At 39.7% G+C, this 21,266-nt stretch overlaps 1 long non-coding RNA gene across 5 annotated transcripts; it reads left to right on the top strand.

The window, feature by feature from the left end:
* Positions 1-766: 766 nt before the first annotated feature.
* LOC149240371 (uncharacterized) lies at positions 767-3,465 on the top strand. 5 transcript variants are annotated; one of them, XR_016245525.1, is made up of 8 exons: positions 767-946; positions 1,059-1,252; positions 1,354-1,445; positions 1,639-1,780; positions 1,868-2,336; positions 2,613-2,642; positions 2,730-2,835; positions 3,029-3,465. It is a non-coding gene; the product is annotated as an uncharacterized LOC149240371 (long non-coding RNA). The 5 variants fall into 5 exon arrangements; XR_016245523.1 differs by having other exon boundaries at positions 1,354-1,780; positions 3,029-3,170; positions 3,258-3,465; XR_016245524.1 differs by having other exon boundaries at positions 1,223-1,252; positions 1,354-1,780.
* The last annotated feature ends 17,801 nt before the right edge of the window (positions 3,466-21,266 follow it).

The raw sequence follows: 21,266 nt of genomic DNA, 5'->3' as shown, positions 1-21,266 counted from the left end.
TTTTATCTTATAATTTTAGTTATGCCAGTAAAATTTTATGAAATTTAATTTATAACAAATCGAACCTTGCAACAAAGGAGGAAAAATAGTTATAATATCAACAAGGACAACTCTCAAAGAAGACATATATATTGACATGAGCTCCCCTACATTTTATTAATCCTTCACAACTACGGATTTTTTTCTTTTACAGTCGTCTAACATTCCACAACTTGCATATTAGTTTATTATTTTTCTTACTAACCACATTTCAACATGTAATTAAGGAGACAAAATGGTTATAATATCAATAAGGACAACTTTCAGAGAAGACATATATATTGACATGGGCTCCCCTACATTTTATTAATCCTTCACATCTACCAAATTTTTTCTTTCAAATTTTTTCTTGTTGACATCCTTCAACCAAAATGATTTAATGATCAATGACCCTATGCCTTTACTAGAGGGTTATTTTTCTTGCGAACTGCATTTCAACATCTAATTATTAGTCCCTGCCTGGGACTATTAGCGTTCGATCAGGCATTGACCGGGTATTAGTTCTTCGGTTGACCATAAATTTCAAGTGTTTAAACAATTTTAACCAAAATTTTTTGCTGGCGATTTGGCTTCAAAAAGTTTTAACCAAACTTTCGATTTCACCCTTTTATTGCAAGCGTCTCTTGCCTCGATGTGATTTTATTGCGGCCAAGTTATTTTATCCTAAGTTTTTTCTTGCCCATTTCCACCAGGCTACTCCAAGTGGACTTGTCTCAGATCCCAAGATGGGACACTTGTAAACATCTCCACTCTTGATTTAATTTAAGGTTGAATCTGACGTTCTTCACTTGTCTCGAACGATTTAGCTAACCACCCACCCGTTTGCCCGAAAAATCTGTCATTTGCACTCCTCCCCGCCGGTGAGATGGCTCTGCAAACCACGGCGTCTTTGGACCAGGCATAGCAGGTGACTCTTGATTTTTCACTGGTAGTGTTACTTCTCTTTGCTGTAAGAGGGTTCAGAGTGATTAAGGCATTTTTCGAAGATCGTTGAGGCTAACCTCTCGTCTTCTTCGTAGATAATCTAAATCTGGAAGTGCTCATGGAGAATCCCATTCTAGAATTCAGTTCTGCACCAACACAATGCCTGAAGCATGTTAACCCACTTTTAGGTTGCTTTGTTGTTGCCGATTTCATGGGTTCTGGGTGAATTGTTCTGAGCCTTTATCGGTTTTGTTGGCAGGTATCCAATTGCAACCTTCGACATAAACAGGTAACATCGTGTCTCTATTTTCTCTAATTTCGATACTTATTGGAAACTGGTTGTCCTTGGCCTAATCCTGCTTGGCTTCTGGTGCAAGTTGAGTTCCCTAGCTTCCTCGTCATTCTATTTTGGTTGCAGTCGTGGCTAATGTGGAGGGTTAACAGAACTAATTGGTTGATCCTAAGCTCCTCTTTGCTTCCAGGTTTCTCCTATTCGTTATGTTTCTGGGTTTTACTTATTCATCCTCAAAGTTTTTGTATATAGTCAAGGAAAAACTCAGAGTTGTTGATTTGTTTAGTCATATATAGATTTACGCATACAAGTCTTGTCTGTAGGAATTAGATAATTTGAACCATGGCCTGTATCTTAATCATGTTACTGCTCTCTGCTATAAGAGGGTTCTGAGTGCTTAAGGTATTTTTCGAAGACGGTTGAGGCTAACCTCTCGACTTCTTCGCAAGTAATCTAAATCTGGAAGCTTTCATGGAGAATCCTATTCTAGAATTCAATTCTGCACCGACACAACACATGGAGCAGGTTAACCCACTTCTAGGTTGCTTTGTTGCTGTCGATTTCATGGGTTCTAGGTCAATTGTTCTGATCCTTTCTTGGTTTTGTTGGCAGGTCTCCAATTGCAGCCTTGGGCATGAACAAGTAACCCTGAGTCTCTATATTTCCGGGTATTAGTTCTTCGGTTGACCATAAATTTCGAGTGTTTAAACAATTTTAACCAAAGTTTTTCGCTGGCGATTTGGCTTCAAAAAGTTTTAACCAAACTTTGGATTTCACCCTCTTATTGCAAGCGTCTCTTGCCCCGATGTGATTTTATTGCGGGCAATTTATTTTATCCTAAGTTTTTTCTTGCCCATTTCCACCAGGCTACTCCAAGTGGACTTGTCTCAGATCCCAAGATGGGACACTTGTAAACATCTCCACTCTTGATTTAATTTAAGGTTGAATCTGACGTTCTTCACTTGTCTCGAACGATTTAGCTAACCACCCACCCGTTTGCCCGAAAAATCTGTCATTTGCACTCCTCCCCACCGGTGAGATGGCTCTGCAAACCACGGCGTCTTTGGACCAGGCATAGCAGGTGACTCTTGATTTTTCACTGGTAGTGTTACTGCTCCTTGCTGTAAGAGGGTTCAGAGTGATTAAGGTATTTTTCGAAGATCGTTGAGGCTAACCTCTCGTATTCTTCGTAGATAATCTAAATCTGGAAGTGCCCATGGAGAATCCCATTCTAGAATTCAGTTCTGCACCAACACAATGCCTGAAGCATGTTAACCCACTTTTAGGTTGCTTTGTTGTTGCCGATTTCATGGGTTCTGGGTGAATTGTTCTGAGCCTTTATCGGTTTTGTTGGCAGGTATCCAATTGCAACCTTCGACATGAACAGGTAACATCGTGTCTCTATTTTCTCTAATTTCGATACTTATTGGAAACTGGTTGTCCTTGGCCTAATCCTGCTTGGCTTCTGGTGCAGGTTAAGTTCCCTAGCTTCCTCGTCATTCTATTTTGGTTGCAGTCGTGGCTAATGTGGAGGGTTAACAGAACTAATTGGTTGATCCTAAGCTCCTCTTTGCTTCCAGGTTTCTCCTATTCGTTATGTTTCTGGGTTGTACTTATTCATCCTCAAAGTTTTTGTATATAGTCAAGGAAAAACTCAGAGTTGTTGATTTGTTTAGTCATATATAGATTTACGCATATAAGTCTTGTCTGTAGGAATTAGATAATTTGAACCATGGCCTGTATCTTAATCATGTTACTACTCTCTGCTATAAGAGGGTTCTGAGTGCTTAAGGTATTTTTCGAAGACGGTTGAGGCTAACCTCTCGACTTCTTCGCAAGTAATCTAAATCTGGAAGCTTTCATGGAGAATCCTATTCTAGAATTCAGTTCTGCACCGACACAACACATGGAACAGGTTAACCCACTTCTAGGTTGCTTTGTTGCTGTCGATTTCATGGGTTCTAGGTCAATTGTTCTGATCCTTTCTTGGTTTTGTTGGCAGGTCTCCAATTGCAACCTTGGGCATGAACAAGTAACCCTGAGTCTCTATATTTCTCTAATTTCGATACTTATCGGAAACTGATTGTCCTCGGTCTAATCCTTCTTGGCTTCTGGTGCAGGTTAAGTTACACAGCTTCCTCATCATTCTATTTTTTTTTTGCAGTCGTGGCTAATGTGGAGGGTTAATAGAACTAAATGAATGACCCCAAGCTCCTCTTTGCTTCTAGGTTTCTCCTATTCATTGCGTTTCTGTGTTTTAGTTATTTGCCCTCAAAGTTTTTGTATATAGTCAAGGAACAAATGAGAGTTATCGATTTGTCTAGTCATATATATATATATTTACGCATACAATGCATGTCTGTAGGAATTATATAATTTGAACCATGATCTGTATTTTAATCCTGATTTGAAATCGTCCATTGAGGGGATTTCCCGATGTATTTTGTATATTCTCTTTCGTTTTAAGGATCCTTGCATACTGAGAAGGCCTTTGGACAATTTTACATAGTCGGTTTAATAACTCTGTAGTTCTAATTTATATTTGCATTTAGGTTTTTCGTTCTCTGTTCAATTAGAGAAGATATTACTTCTCAGGTTGATTACGAGATAGTCTATAAATTTATTTATGTTTTCAATTTATTTATGTTTTTAATGGGATTTAATGAATTTGAAACATGAGCTTTAGTCTTTCGGTAATGCGAGATATGATATTCATGACATTTTTTCAATTTATTGCATGCTCTGCATAGTTTGTTTATTCTCTGAAATATTACAAATTTATTTATAGTTTAATGGATTTCTGTCTCTGTTTTACATTAATGTCAATGAAAGGATTGTACCTTAATTAATAGTGGATAATGAATCCTTCAAGTTTACAGTTTTTATAGTTGATTTAATTCTGAGCAATAAACCCTTGAATTTTCTTAGTTTTACTTCTGCCTTCCTCTACCAATTTAGTCTAAATATTTTCTCCTCAGGTTGAAGGTCGAATTCCTCTCATGAACTTCTTCTTAACCCATGAGGAATATCCACATACTGGGTGCATGATTGTCTAATTTTTACCTGGAAAGGGCTAACCTTGTCCCCTGTTAACTAATTAATGTCTTCCAATCAAAAACTTAATTTTCCAGCAGTAATCCTACTTTATCTTAACTAACAGTCAAATTAGTTATATAGCAAAACAAAAGTTTTCGTGCAAGAGTATATTAAATGAAATTTGTATAATCACATTTATTCTAAGAAAGACAGTGGCATGATTAGTTACTTATCTGTTTCTGATATTTTAACAGCTAGGACTGCTCTGTCTAGGCGTGCTCTCCTCCCAACCTACGGGACTGATAATTACGTCCAAGTCTCCCCCTAAGGCCTCAGACTTCCACAGTTATTTCTAGTATTTATGACTCAAGTATTCAGATATCAAAACCACTCGAGTCCAATCTGAATAGCCAGGCCTTGTCTGTCAATGGAGTAAATCCACTGGCTCCAACCAGTTCAAGAGTTATCCAAATCAGGTAGCTTCCTTGCTAACCGACTTTCTAAGGTACAGACCTATCATATTTTCCTAAATAGGCACATTAGGCACACTAGCTGTTTTCTAATTAACATCTCCTACACTAAATAGCTAGATTAGCTAGATTAACATGCCAGTTCATACTTTGAATAGAAAATGTCGTTCAATCGTTCGATCTTCTTACTCTTTTGAAGACATTGGCATCAAACAAGCTCGTTTGAGAAGCGTGTTCGGAGGTGCTGCAGCTACAAGAAAGAAAATGTAGGAATTAGTTGCATTTTCAAAGGTCAATGGGTCAATTATAATCTATGACTCTGCTTATGCAATTTACATGTCTGATAACAATCCAAAATCAATGTATGAAATTCCTGGTGCAAAAGAGGTTGCAATTGAGACTGCATCATTTTCAAAATATGTTAGCTTTACAGATGTTTGGCTTGGATGGGCAGTCATCCCTGATGAGCTTCGATTTTCTGATAGATTTCCTGTTATATAATATAAATAATTTCAACAGAATATGTGCACTTGTTTTAATGGGGCATCTAATATTACACAATCTGGTGGACTAGATTACCTTTCTACAAAAGGATTGAAGGCTATGCATGGAGGAGACAATTGTATCACATATTACAAGTTTTTAAGAAATTGATTTGGTCAGTGTGAATTTTTTTGCTTTAGGAATCAAATCTACCACTGTTCTGGCTTCTAAGAAGGCCTTGGTCTCAGAAGTTGCATCTAATTTTGGTTCCAAACAATTGGGAGCTATTAGTTCTAATTATAATAGTGTGGCAGAGACTAGCATGTCTTATAAAGGGATTGGTAAGTTCACATGCTTCAATATAATTTTGTCTGGCTTGAAACTGAGAGGGCAATCTATAGAAAAGATGGTGAAGATGAGTGGGTAAAGATGGAGAAATCTACAAAATATTCTACTTTGTTTCTTGATAAGACCAAAGAACACTTAATGTAGAAGTTATTTAAGGAAAAACTTTATGACTGGCTTCTGTACCAAATACATGAAGAAGGCCTACAAAACCTTTCTATATGAAATCCAAGCTAAAGGAGCTTATATCTCAATTCACAAATTATGCTTGTCATTGATTTCTTTGTAGGGATGCAAAGGAGAAACAGAGACCCTGAACATTGTTATTGGTACTCTTCCGGACAATAAACTTTAGGCAGGGTTTCTGAGCAGAAAGAGAGAAATTTTAAGAATTTGCAACACGAGTTTTCTGCAGAATGACATAAATTTGATGACTTGCAAGAATTTTTGTGAATTTGTGAATGATTTAAGAGATTTTGTGGGTTTTCTGAAGGGTATATGCCCAGATCATGTAATGGAAAAATTTCCAAAACACTCAGCCCAAAAATTCCAGAGAAAGACCAGGTCACGATGTCAGCTTGATTTTCAATTCAGAAAATTATTTTGGTTCAAATTGTTTATTAGGATTCATTAATTTTGATGAGAATATATAATGTGTGAGAAATTTGCAAATTTGACCATATTCAGACAAGACACACCTCTATCAATACACATTCAATTGGTTTCTCTGTAAGGGTGAGTTTTGTGCTTTACGTTTTTCAGATTTGTTTTGAGCTAAATGATTTTTAGGACATAGTTGAGAAGGGGGGTGATTTCCGGGACTGAAATTGAGCAAAATCTCTAGTCAAGATCATCTCTATGATCTTACTTATCCACAAAAATTTATTGGAACGCCATTCATATTTGAAGACTGTCTTGTACCGAAGTTTTGGGTGTTCTTGATATCATTGTTCATGTTTTTACCACCACAATCAGTGTCTTGTTGAAGCCTATAAATGCTTCACCAGACTATCCAAGTGATGTGCATCAAAGCACGGAGAAACAAAGTTTTGGCCTTCAAAACTATAAGGATATGCTAATTAACCAACGTTGGCCTTCAATGATGTAAGGAAGTTGGAAGCACTCTGAACTATATTTTTCATACATATACATTTTTTCATTTATATGAACTAATCCTCACCGTGCAAAGCATTCGAAAGCTGATATAATGAAGAAAAAATGATGCAGAGAATGCCGGGACAGGTTCTCCTGGTATGGGTTTTACAAATACAAAACAAAAAAGTGGTGGCCTTGGTGGGCTTTCTAAGAAGGAAATTTCATTAGAGCACATAGAAGAACGATTTCAGCCAAATAAAAAATTTTCAAGATTGGTGTTTGGGTGCAAGTTTAAGCATTTAAGAAAACAATTCAACTAAGTGATGTTTCTATAGTTTCATGAATGTGCTTTCACGTGGACTATAATTCTTTTTCTTTTTTCTTAACAATTATGTTGCTGTTGAGCCAAGGAGTATTGTTCACACTTATTTAAGAACTACTACAACTACAGGGGAAGTAATCCTTGGCACTGCAGTTTCTGACCTGGAAGATAATGTGATTACAAGTGAAGATGAAAATAGTGACAATATAGAGAAACATGCCAACTTTGGCACTCAATCCGGATAATGGTAAATTTCAGTCAGAACATTTGACATCTTAAAGGATTTGAATATTGCAAGGAAAGTACCTAACAATATTATTTGACTCTAGTGAAAAATTAAGCAATGTTTTGACCATGACTAGTAAAAGGACAACTAGTTGAACTGATGGTAAAGTTTGCATTATTTGTTGGGAAGTTAATGGTCAACCAAACATCAGGTAATAACTAGTAGAGAATAAAATTACAATTTTTATTTTATATATATATATATATATATATATATTAGAGTAATTTTATTTTATCTTTTATTTAAAATATAAATGGTTAGAGAGGCCCATGATCGAGGTGTGAGTTGGAAAATATCGATAATCTCAATAGGTGATGGGTGTTTTATGCATCCCAAGGTGCCCCTACGCCACCCTCTAGATGCATGAATCACATGGAGGGGTGGCAGATCACATGATCACAGTCAATGCAAGGTGGGAAGGTGGTAATAGAATGAAAACACGGTAAGCTCTCGACTTTTTTGGTCCACTTGACTGGTCATTGCAGAGCATAAACGATTGCCTGCTAGAAAGCACATATGTGGAATGACTGGCGATAGTGTTAATGATGCGCCTACGCTAAAGAAGGCAGACAAAAGCATACATATAGCCCTTTCAATCTTGCTCAATCCATTTGCTGTTAGGTAGTTTGCAATGTACCTGCAGACCCCGGCAGGGACTACCGCCACGGGCAGTGGCTCCTTGTTTATTATTAATGTCTCTAATTCCTTCCATATAATTTAAATATATTTAAACTAAACCCTACAAACTATGTACTATATAGCACTTATTTATAAAATATTTGAAATAGAAAAAGAATTCTTTCCATATAATTTAACTATATTTAAACTAAACCCTACAAACTATGTACTATATAGCACTTATTTATAAAATATTTGAAATAGAAAAAGAATTCAATAATTTTTTGTGAAAATAATTATAAACTAAACCTAACATATAGTTAATTAATCTCTCTTTATTGGTTTTTCAACCATTCCTAGCCTTTATTTCTTGGTCCCTCCGTCTCTGTTTATATACTCATTTAGGTTAAATTGAATATATTCTTTAATCCAAATGTTCCTTTTGGCCTTTGAATGCACACTAAAAGTTTTATAGATTCGTATATTTTATTGGTCGATAATAAATAATTTTTTTTTTTTCCATTCATAATTTATTATTTTTAATCCTAATTAATTTTTTTATTAATTAATATTTCTAATTTATTTATCCATAATTAATTTATAATATTAAATTTAAATATTTATTATTATTCTAATACATCTTTAACACTTATTTAAAATTATATACACTCTTTTCTTATCATTATAATTATAATTCACTTAATCCCCGTACAAACCCATACACACCATTATTATTATTCATAGCCATTCTATTACAACAAGATCTTTAATTTCTTTTTGAAACATTTTAATTCGTTGTGCCATTCTATTACAGCAAGATCTTTAATTTCTTTATGAAAGATTTTAATTCTATTACAACGAGATCTTTAATCACCAAATATGGTGTTCACATAATGTTATTATTGCAGCAAAATATACCCTTTTCTCCAGTGTTATTTTCGGATGTTATCTTGGTGAGAAAGCGGGTTAGTTCCATTTAAAGAGGCATTATATGTGATAACAAAATTATATGTGTTTATGATATTATAAATTTAAATATAATTTTTTTTAAATAATTAGGTTTATAGATATGTTAATTTTGATATAATTTTTTTAGAATTTTAATTTAATTATTAATAATTATTAGGGAATGGTAAAATTTTAAAATATTCATAATAATATACATAAATGTTTAGATTTATCTTCAATTTAGTTATGTCTTTTTCTGTTCTTTTCATTAAATTGAAATTACAAAACTGTCATATGAAAAAGTGTGATATAAAATAAATTATAGTTTGTTGGGCATGTGATATTTATAAACCAATACCATGGTATTGCAACAAAACTTATTTGAATCTTCATAGTAAATTATGGATAAATAGAATCTTGTTCCACAATTTTTTAAATGTATATATGTTTAACTTATTATTAATTCTTTTTATGGTAATAATAATAATAATAATACTAATAATACTAATAAAATTATACTTTAATTAGTTTTTATGTGTTGGGAACGGGTCCGCTACGGTCAATTTTGGGGTTAAAATCCTATTTTTTTGGGCTAAAGGCCCAATTTTTGTATAAAGAATGTAAAGTATCCGCATTTTGTGGTCACGGAGTGCGAGGATGTAAACAATAAAAAAGGGTTTCCACCCTTATTTTAGATAGTTTGTGTCGGCTTGATGAGATTCACCCTTGGTCCGCGAACCATGGGAATGTATAAAAAGGGAGTCTTAGAAGAGTTTAAGGCAGTTCAGTTCTTAGTAAGTTTTGGGGCAATTAGTTGATGCAATGGATATGTAAGAGCTAACAGCGAAGAGTTTTAGTGTAGGAAGGAGGCTCTGTAGCTGAGTGCACAGAGGCCTAGGGTAGAAGTCTGGAGCTGAGTGCGTGGACCCTTGCAGCTGTGTGCGTAGGGAAGTTAGAGTTTGTACTAGCGATCTGAACCATCAATAAAGAGAAATATTCAGGAAATATCTATGTATGAGCTATTTTACTTCTGTTATGAATGTGTGTGATTATGTTATGATGAATGCTGAGTTTATGATTTAAGGCTGTATTGATGTGCGAATCTATCTGTTTTACTTTGTCATATGAACAAAAGCAATAATATCTGTTTACGTGAAGATAATCATAATGTATGTTGAAGTTAACCACTACTTAAGCTAATCTAGGTCGACACAGAAGTAACAATAATTACAGAGGCGCATAAGCATTTGAATTGCCTATTTAGGGTCCATGAAGGACAATCACAGACCTTCGTGAAGGTTTCAAGGCCGAATAAGAGAAGTGCATTGATAAGCCCTAAAAGGTTTATCGGTCTATGCGAAGGAAGGGTTAGGGTACAAAACGACATCACAACTATTTAAGGGTACAAAAACTTGGTTCTTGCATCCCCCCATATTGCTTCAGGTGAGATTTTAGTCTGCGCTCCATGGAGTGGATTGCGAAATTGGTAGACGGCCAAGGAAGGTGGAGGCTTGATGATCCAATAGTCTGGACCCCGGAGTTAGTGCAGAGATTAAAAGCCTGTAAAGATAAGATTGCGTGCACTGTCGATCATTGGCTCGATCTTATCATATGAGGGTTTGTGACAGAGTTCATGGTTGATACCTCGGTCAGTTACATCGAAGCAGAATGTTGCTTCTTCAAGGAGCCACGAGATAAGTATTTAAAATCGTTAAATACCTGGATTAAGATGCTCTTATGTGAAAAGTAGGTTGTGCAGCTAGCTTGATGTTTGCGGCTACGCGAACTGGAAGGAAATTAAGGAACAATGGGAAAACAGGCCCTAAATATAGACATCTAATTGAACCTCCTATGAGTGATGACGAGGAAGTAGCACAGACATCTCCACGGAGCATTGTTCAGTTGATTATGCAAGGGTTCCTACGAATACCCCACCCACCCACACCACCTTCATCTTCACCTCTGCTGCATACACCTTCGCCTACACCACTGCCACCTTCGCCATCATTCAATATGGTGAACTCATTAAAGCTACCTGTGTTCAAGGGTGTGGGAAATGAGGATCCTGACCAGTTTTGGTTCGTCATGAAGGCTGTATAGGAAGCTCAGGGTATCATGAATGATCAAATGAAGAAAGCAACATTGATTAGTTCTTTGCAAGATCGCGCGCTAATGTGGTACAATAAGTACTGCACTGATAACCTAACATCTGCGTTAGCAGATATCTAGACTGTGCTAAATAAGGAATTCAGTAGACCTAAGTTTGAAGCGCAATCAATTTTTGGATTCAAAGAGATCATGATGAAGCCTGGTGAGACACCCTGGGATCTGGATCAGAGATTCGAGTGTACGATTTGTGAGGCTAACATTAATATGACTCATGGGAAACACCACAAATGGTTTGTGGCTTCGCTCCTACCTCATCTAAGGGTTGTGCAATCACAACAAAAGATTGGGACCCAAGTGGAAGCTCTAGAAATTGCGATGAGATTGCATGAGACATCGATGCATGATTCTAATCTGGGGGTTTAGTAGATTCATGCGCAGTTGCATAACCTTTTCCTAGAGATGCAAAGTCTGAAGAAAGATAGAACAACTCAGCCCGAGGTGTGCAAAGAAGTCTGGTACATGAAGTGCAAAAGCCAGGGGCATGACAAAGATCACTGTCTGGTTTTCGCAAATTATGTTGCAGTAGGGAGGTCAATGCCCTTGAGGCCGGAAGCTACAATAGGGCCAAGTACAGGGCCCGTGCTATGATGTGCTATCAGTCAGGTAGCTGGAAAACATGCGACAGATAATTGCCATTTGCTACAGAAATTCGTATAGACACCGCAACAGCTCTTCTGCAACTTCTCTCAATCAATGGGTCATGATGAGCACAATTTCCGTAGTTATGAATTAATGATGGATAGAACGCCTGCATATAGGGTGCAGGTAGAAACTCGGCCTCCGGACCAAGGCACTCGGGGGTGCGAGGTGAGTATCAGGGGAACCATTGGGGCCAAGGTGGAGGAGGACCTGGTAGAGCTCAAGAGTAGGTCATTTGTTACAACTGTGGGGGGCCAGGACACTACACGCAAGGCTTCCCAAATCCGATGCATCTGTCATGCTGCTATTGTACTTAGTTTGACCACGTGATGGAGGATTGGCCTATATTGTTAGCTAAGATACAAGAAAAATGGGTGCAACCTCAGTAGCCAACTCAGAACCTGCAGATGATGAGGGATGAGCCTCGCGAGGAAGATCCTAAGGTAAATATTGTGCTGCAGAGTGGAGTGACAACTGGTGAAGACTAGGGGAAGCAGCCTGAAGAAGGTGAGTGGTTCAACAAAGTGCCAGAAAAAGAGTCCGGGTTTGATCTGGAACGTGTAAGAGAAACGTTTATGGAAGCAAAGAAAAGCTTTGCTGAGGCCTCTACCTCAAGAAGTTAGGAGAAGACGGCTAATGAAATGGACCCGTCCATGATTACTACTTTCTTAGAAACCTATATGAAGCTGCTGCACGATAGCAAGGTTGTGAAGGGACTATAGGAGTTGATCAGTAGGTGAGATGGGAAGGAAAATTCTACTGACGGACCATGCGTAGTCAAGAATATTTGTAGGCATGAGGCGAGAATGGGGCGTGAGATGAGGCTCACTACGCAGATAAGGGAATATGAGATGGATCATGTTATTCTAGATTTGGGGTCTGACGCGAATGTTTTTCCGAAGAAGACATGGGAGAGAATGGGGAGACGTGCACTACAGTGGTCTCTGATTCTATTAGGAATGGTGAATCAGAAGAAAATCATCCCCATGGGAAGGTTGCAGGGAGTAATGGTTGATATTGAGGGCGCGAGCGCACTAGCTGATTTTGAAGTAATAGATATTGTGGATGACAACAATCCCTACCCTGCGCTCCTTGCGATCGATTGGGCCACTGACATGAATGGGGTAATCAATTTGGAGAAGCGGAAGATGATATTTGAGAAGAAATCACTCCGCGTAGTGGTGCCCTTGGACCCTGCAGGAGGACCGCGCTACACTGAACTAGTCCATGATTATGAAAGTGATGACAATTTGGACTAGATTTACAAGATAATGACGTGAGATCAGGATTGGGTGAATCGGATAGCAGATGGTTGTATTGCATGTGACCGCAAAAGTTCCTACACATCAGACTCGGATGAAGAGTTGGAGCTTTGGCAGAATTGACTTCATGAAGTATCTACGCTACGTTGTAACATGATGACCAAGTCGTTCTGATGTGTGTCGTCAGAGGTAATAAATCTGCCTTACTATAATGGTTTAACTGATGCTGATAACTTCTTGGATGCATTCGAGAGGGAAGTGCCAAAGAAGAATCACTTCAAGGCCTTGTACTGGTGATGGAAATGACAATTTTGGGGTTAACCAAAATCCCTTTTCCTTAACAAATTGATCCTGAGTCCTGTGGGTTATGGCCCACAAGCTTTATCGGAAGCGTCTCTTTAGGCTTTAAGCCTTTAAATCATGGACCACATAAGAATCAGAGCCACCACATTATCGGAGCCAATATAACTATCAGGAGATTTTTCCCCATCGGAGGCATTGCACGTAGGCGTTCAAGCCTTAAACCCCTCGGCCACACATTAATTGAATTATATAAGGATAACAGGAAAAACCCACTCCAACACACAACTAGATCTGAAAAGGATTAGAATCCTTTCTATAATAATCGTCGGTCCGCTCTTATCACTGGACTCTTCGCCTACCGACACCTCTGATCGCCGATCATCACATATCGGTGATATCGCACATCGCGCTTCCGCTGCAACCTCTGCCTTCTCTGAACGCCGATTCTAATATCCCGATACCTCCGATCACCGATTAGCGCTTAATCGCTATCGGCGTATCAGCGTTCCTTTATACTAGTCCTTGAATACTTTAATCCACCGATCTAACTGGTTCTCCAGACCTGATAAGGGTATAAGCCATTCTTAATAAACTTTCAAGTCCCGATCCTCCAATCCGATTGTGTTTTCATGCAGTTTCTCTGTGTAATTGGGTTTTCCCCTTGCGGACCCAAACTACACGAGATTCCCCTTAACCGTGGAATTCCTATTGTTAATTATGGAAACACAGAGAAAATTCCTAAACCCACCATGTATAGAGAAAACAAGCCTTCAGGGCCTCCACGGGCCAGTTATATGATCATGCATGCAACACTGGTTTTATTCAACATAAATACATAACATAATAGAAAGAACTTAATACACATAGGCGCATAGTACACAGTCACACTGTAACCACAAAACACATATATATTATATTAACACAGTTACAGCTAAGGCATCACAACCTTAGAACGGGTTCTCCTATGGCTACATTTTTTATCACTCTCTGTTACATGAGTTATATTCTATGCTCTCTGTGTCTCTTCTTCTGAACGCGTAGGTTCGTATATATAAGAAGTGTTAGATCGGATCACTATGAAGGATCCGATCACATCCCCTCCTTGATTTGCTCCAACAAAAGCCCTCCATAATGCATGCATGGCATATTACAATAGTAAGTCTCCTCGAGACTTATCACTTCCATCTTTTTCTATCTTTAAATTTGTTTTAAAACAGATATTCCCCTGTTTTTCTCCCCTGGCCCATGTCTTCCTCTTCGCTCCTACTTTGGATTCCTCCCTTTGAATAAGGGTGCTCGATGCTCCTGCATCAACTGGGCACAACTCCTGCGAGATGGTGGGGCATGCACAAGGACAGTTTTGATGATTGGCGCGTGTACAAAAAATGGTGAGAGTATGGTTTGATCACCCACAAGTGCAGCTAACAAAAAAATATGATGGGAGGAATGACCCACACGACCATTTGGCCAAATGGACTAAAGTGTATAGAGTAGAGCCTCATCCGAAGTGGGTACATCTGATATGTCATACCTTAGATGTTATAACGAGAATTAGTAATTAGAGGCAGAGCTCCGCCATGGCACTGAAGAATGGGATGTTTTGTGCCAAGGATTTTTTATGACGTTTATCTTTGAGGATGGGTTTGAATGTATAGATGAAGCATTACAGGAAGTCAAGGTAGTGATCTTTAGGATACCACAAGATCCTCTAGATTTGATTCAACTTGATTGGACTACCCAACTGAGCCACGTGCTAGAGTGCTACAATGTGACAACAGAACAAGAAGACAAAGACCCGAGGAAGATTAATATTCCAGAGACTAAAGGTCACCGCGAAGTTGAAGGACCACAACTAGAGAATCCAAACATCGCTGAGCTACTCAAAACTAGACAGGTGAACATTGGCACTGAGGCAAAGCTGAAGTTTGCAAAGATTGGGGACTACTGGGATGATGTGACAGTAGATAAGGTCGCTGAATTGCTACACGAATATCAGGATCTGTTCCCTACAAAGTTTTTAGATCTGAAAGGGATAATAGGGGATTTGGGTGTCATGAAGATCACTTTAAAACCGGATGCAAAGCTAGTTAAGCAAAGGCCTTACCGCCTCAACCCGAAATACAAAGAAAGGGTCCTCTTGGAGTTGGATAAAATGCTTGCAGCAGGCATCATTGGACCAGTAGAAGAGTCTGATTGGGTAAGCCCAATGGTAGTTCAGGACAAGAAACAGAAGGATGAGATATGAATATGCGTAGATCTCAAGAAGTTGAATGACATTTGTGTGCATGATCCTGTCCCAACTTCATTCACCAATGAGATGTTGGATAATGTTGGCGGCTAAGAAGCATATTCATTTACTGATGGGTTCTCAGGGTACCATTAGATCAAGATCGCACCGGTGGATAGGAGTAAGATGACCTTCGCCACTGAATGGGGATGCTTCCAGTATACTGTGATGACTTTTGGGTTGAAGAAAGCGCCAACAGTCTTCTCGCGCGTAGTCATCACAATGTTCAATTATTTCATTTACAAATTTCTGGAGATATACTTTGATGATTAGACAGTGTTTGGGTTGGTAAAACACCACGTAGCAAGTTTGCGCTTGATGCTAGATACATGCCAGAGGTACTAGATCGTATTCAATCTGAAAAAATGTTTGTTTTGTGACCCTTTTGGGATCTTTTTGGTCATGTGGTATGCAGACAAGGGTTGATGGTAGACCCTGCGAAGATCGCAGTTATAATCAATTTGGAGGCACCAAGAAGTGTGAAATAGTTGTGCGCAATGTTGGGGCATATAGGGTACTATAGAAAGTCCATCAAAAGCTATGTGCAGATCATCACGCCGATGGAGAAACTGTTAAAAAAGGATGCTACATTCCACTGGAATGAAGAATGTTAAAAGAGCTTGGACATACTAAAAGAAAAATGGTCACCACACTGATCCTAGTCTTCTCGGATTGGAAGAAGGAATTTCATGTGCATGTGGATGCATCATGTATTGCGCTGGGAGTAGTACTAACACAGGCCAGTGAGGGAGAATTGGATCATATTATAACATTCGTAAGTAGGAAACTATCTAAAGCTGAGAAGAATTATTCAACGACAAAGTGCGAGGGTCTGGCTATGGTATACGCGCTCCAGAAGTTCAGGCACTAATTGCTAGGTGATCATTTTAAGATTTATACAGACCATTTTGCATTGAAGTATGTGGTGAACAAGCTTGTGTTCCGGGGGAAAATATGCAGATGGTTGTTGCTATTTCAAGAATAAGATTTTGATGTTATTGTGAAACCAGGACAATTGAATGTCGGATCGGATCATCTGTCGTGCATTGAAACAGGAGAGGAGGCTACTAATTTGGAGGAAGGACTACTTGACGCACAACGCTTTGTGGTGCATGTCGCAGAAATTCACTTTGAAGATATTATACACTTCCTAATGATGGGAAAAACTCCAAAAGGGTATACTAGCCAACAAAAGAAGGAATTGGTGGTGTGCACGACAAACTTTTTTGTCAATGCAGGGAACTTGTATAAAATGGGATCAGATGAAATACTGTGACATTATGTGTGAGAATTTGAATGAAACAACATCCTCGCTAAGGCTCATGGAGGAGTCGCGGGAGGACACTATACGAGAAAAGAAAAAACACATAAGATTCTATGTGTTGGGTTGTGGTGGCCGACACTGCATAAGGATTCAAAAGCATATTGTAGGGCTTGCGATGCATGCCAAAGGACTGGAAGACCATCCTGGAGGGTTGAGCTACCTCTAAATCCATAGATATTGTTACAACCATTCGAAAAGTGGGTGATTGACTTTGTGGGACCAATTCAGCCTCCAGGAAAGAAGATGGGTGCGCGATACATCATCACAACAACTGAGTATTTAACCAGATGGGCAGAGGTGCAGCGGGTGAAGGATTGTACAAGCTCAAAAACAAAAAAAATCATCTTTGAGTATGTTTCTCATGAGGTTTGGCTGTCCAAAAATTTTAATGAGTGATCGCGATATGCATGTTCTTAATGAAACGATCAGCGCGTTGTCGAAGGAATTTCATGTGTACCATCAGAAGAGTACGCCATATCACCCACAGGCCAATGGAACAATAGAAACGTTTAATAAGATACTAGATATCGCGCTGAAAAAGGTTTGCAATACAAAAAGAAATGACTGGGATGTGCGCGTACCCGTGGTGCCATGGGCTTATAGAACAACTTGTAAAAAGCTGTATCGACAAACACCTTTTAGGGCGGTTTATGGCGTTGAAGCTGTGATGCCAATGGAATACATTGTACCTAGTCTGTGCATAGCGACATTCACAAGAATGGTGGATCACAAATCCATGAAAGAAAGGCTTCCGTAGCTGACAAGAACTGGAAGCGGATAGGTTTAAGGCTGGATTGCATTAGCAAGTTCAAAAGGAGCGCAAAAAGGCATGGCACGATTGGCACATCACACTGCGCACCTTCAAGGTAAATGATTAGTATTATTATATGACAACAAGTTTGATCAATTTCTAGGAAAATTTCAGACGCATTGGCTTGGGCCCTATGTCATCAAGGAGGTTACCAATGATGGAGCAGTTCAGTTGGTGAAGTTGAATGGAGATCCATTCCCAGGGAAAGTGAATGGTAGATGATTGAAGCCATACACCAGGGATCTGCCCAGATGACTATATGGAGGAAGCACAGTATTAGCACTCCAAGCAGCTGAAAGGAGGCGCGAGACTATAAAATACACTACCCGAGTTGTAGAGCTGCGTGGTTGGGGTATTGCGTGGAATGGAGGATTATCACTGTGAAGTAGAAGTGTGAGGGGAGCTACGCTATTGAAGGAGAGACCACGCATAGCAGCCAGAAAGTGACCGTTATGGTCATTGTTCATGACTTGACAGTGGGAAAATGGCTAAATAGAGCTGGGGGGGGGGGTAATTAAGTCGGAATTTAAGCGCAAGATCTTTGAAAATCTGCTTCCACTCTAACATTTATGAACATATTTTTGGGGGAACGATCAGATTCAAATTCGAAATTTCCTATAAATTAAAGATGGCCGACCAATGAAAAACACTTGGAATTTTGAGAATTGAGGTGTTGAGCTATCAACTACACATGAACCTTGATTATTTCGAGGCTTTGGTAGCAATTTAAGTGCTTGAGAAATTGTCAAAGGCTCAGGAACTCTTAATTGGAATTATGTCGGCACCCGTGGAGACTGCAAGTGTTGGAGAAGCGATGGAAGATGAGGCAGCTACCCCGAAGGTAGCAAGTGTAGAGGTACTTGAAGAAGTACCCAAATCACCAAGGTCGCCCAAGCCGAGGCCTACGATGACCAAAGGGGATCTGAAACAAAAGAAGGATAAGTAGAAAGTGGCACAGTCGGTGCGCGCGTCGTCTGGAAAACACCTGCAGAAACCAAAATCCACTGCATAGGAGAAGAGCAAGGTAGTAGCCCTGGAACCTGATGAGTACATAGAAGACGTTGGTGTGGGCATGGAAGACGTAGACATGGGGGCATAAGACATTGACGTTGAGGGGCATACCTTATCTCCAAGCTGCCAGCATATGTCCCTCCTCATCGAGGCAAGGTGAAGGTACCAAAGGACATCTATGAGAACAAAATCACACTTTTCACACCATTTCTACTAGACAAAATCACATTTAAAGGTCCGTGCCTGGCGCACATGCCCCATTTGAATATGGAGGATTGGGATTTCGTAGATACAGAGTGCTTTCCCCACTTGGCGCTTGATACATTCATGCATTGCGTCTTCTATAAAGACTCTGGTGTGAATGCATTGGAGCTGAGACAGTGGATAAAAGGGGTAGACAAGGGAGGACTGTTGAACCTGCTATGGGTGTCACATTACAACTGCGCGCCCATAAATTTGATAGTGATCAAGAAAATTTTATTCTTGGTGCACGATGGGTGCCTATGCTTAGGCGATCCGAGACCGATCACTAACATGCTGATCCACATGATCAATTTTCTCCCACATTCAGGCTTGAATCTGGCCATGGAATTTGGCAGAAAGACAGGTGAGCACGACCTCATAGAATGAATGAAGGACAAGTTCAAGCTTGCCAAGAAGCCGCACGGCTAATCCATCTCTAGCATAACCGACCCTACGGTTAAAGTAGCCACTTGGATCTTGGTAGGGAAAATCATGAGGAAGTGTCACACAGATGAACTGCTAACACTGGTTGTATCTTTAGCGGCCCAGTGTGTAGAGGGTGTGTAATTTAACTGGGCACGCTATCTCTGCAGTGAGTTCCTCGTGAATTGCAGAGAAGCAGAAGACCAAAGAAAGACCTTCCACTATGCATGGCTACTGCTGTCGATTGTATTAGTTACGTGGGACTTACCAGAGGACCATTAGCTAACTACAATTGCACCGGAGCTGCTAGAAGCAACGAAGTTCGCTTCGCTTTGGGCCACGATGGACCCCCAAAGGGTCAAGGACAACAAGATATTATGGATTTTCATAGAATCAAGCATCCGTGCTGCAATCAACCGCAAGTCGTGTCTCTTACTGATTGTCTTTGAGAAGTTGTCTGAATATGTGGAGTTTAAGGTGAACTTCCACTGCATCTCCATCAGAGCATGGAAGGACCCCGCACAAAAATGGTATGATATTCCATACCTGGCGATGGATGATGCAATCACCGTGGTTCTAGAAAGTTGGTCGGAAGAATGGAACACGACCTCAAACTTATTAGCTAGGTCTAGTAAATCTTCTTGTAAAACAGAAGAAGGAATAGGCCAGATTAAAGATGGAGCAGTTGGCCGAAAGAGGGAGGAAGGAAGCTAAGGACAAAGCCAAAGCATAGTGCGTGGCCAAAAATAAGGCAAAAGGGGAGGTGGAAAAGGATGGTCGTGACTTTTATAGGAGTCAGAAGTCGCCTTCTCCACAGATAGATGAGGAGGAGGAGCGCTCAGAGTAGGGAGGAGCAGACTCGAAGACTACTCCATTTCGGGTTAAGCGCATAAGGGAGCAGGAGAAAGTAGGGTCGTGGAAGAAGTCTAAGGCCAACAAATCATCCCTTGACCCAATCACCTTAACAGAGGATGATTTGAATGATATCGACGATACAGTGAGGGATGCGATAGTGGAAGTGCTACAGAAGTTCGAGAAGCAATAGAAACAGGCCTTGGTCGCCATTCAAATGGGTTTGCACAAGCTGCAGATCTAGGCTACTCAGGTGCAGAATAGTGTATAGTGGGGCAGTGCGGTGTTGAGAAATTTGGCACCTGGAACCTCAGATGTAGAAGGGATGGTATGTTCAATGGAGTCCCAGGTTGTTGCACTATTGGATGGAAAATTGACTGCAGAAGCAAAGGCTGACAGGGCCACTGTCAACACCCTCAATAAAGTCGGGTTAAACTTGGCTACGCTTCCAAGTGGAGCCCTTCACACTCTGCTAGATGGTGTGATCGTGGAAATATGGGCTTGGGAACAACGCAATATGGGCTTGGGAACAACGTGCCTTGAACATTATCAATAAGTAGAAGGTGAACAATGCACAAATGTTCGTCGAAAAATTGTCCATGATTGATCTTCTTAAGAAGGTCACATAAATGAATGAGTGCACAATCGCTGTGTTGGTTGAGGCATGCTAGACTCTTCTAGAGCTGAACATCCCAGAAGATGCGCCAGTTGATGCAAGAATCTGGAAGCTCGCTGCGGGTGTGCGCAAGGCATGAACAGAGCTAGCTAAGGTTCAGTTTGAACAGACCTTAAGATCACAGACCTTGAGTTGAGGGCCCAACCTTCGACTCCACCAGAAGTCTGAGAGTAGCATGAGACCACTGTCAAAGATGTCATTGCAGCTATCGAGACTGCAGTGAAGGATTGCACTACGTTCTTCGAATAGGCGCTTGAAGTTGTCAACGTTATGGAGGAAGACCCCAACCTGCAAAGGCTAGAAACTGAGGCACGAGAGATGCAAAAGAGGTACAACGAGGTCAAAGCGATGACGCACACTATTGCCATCATGCAGAGGTTTGAAAAGTTCCAAGAAGTAAAGACGCTA

This window comes from Pinus tabuliformis, chromosome 8 (genome assembly GCF_031772625.1).
Source record: "Pinus tabuliformis cultivar Carrire ecotype Pingquan chromosome 8, CPIR1, whole genome shotgun sequence".
NCBI classification, from domain to species: domain Eukaryota; kingdom Viridiplantae; phylum Streptophyta; class Pinopsida; order Pinales; family Pinaceae; genus Pinus; species Pinus tabuliformis.
Note: the sequence above shows the minus strand (reverse complement) of the source record. Positions and strands in the feature narration are given on the sequence as shown.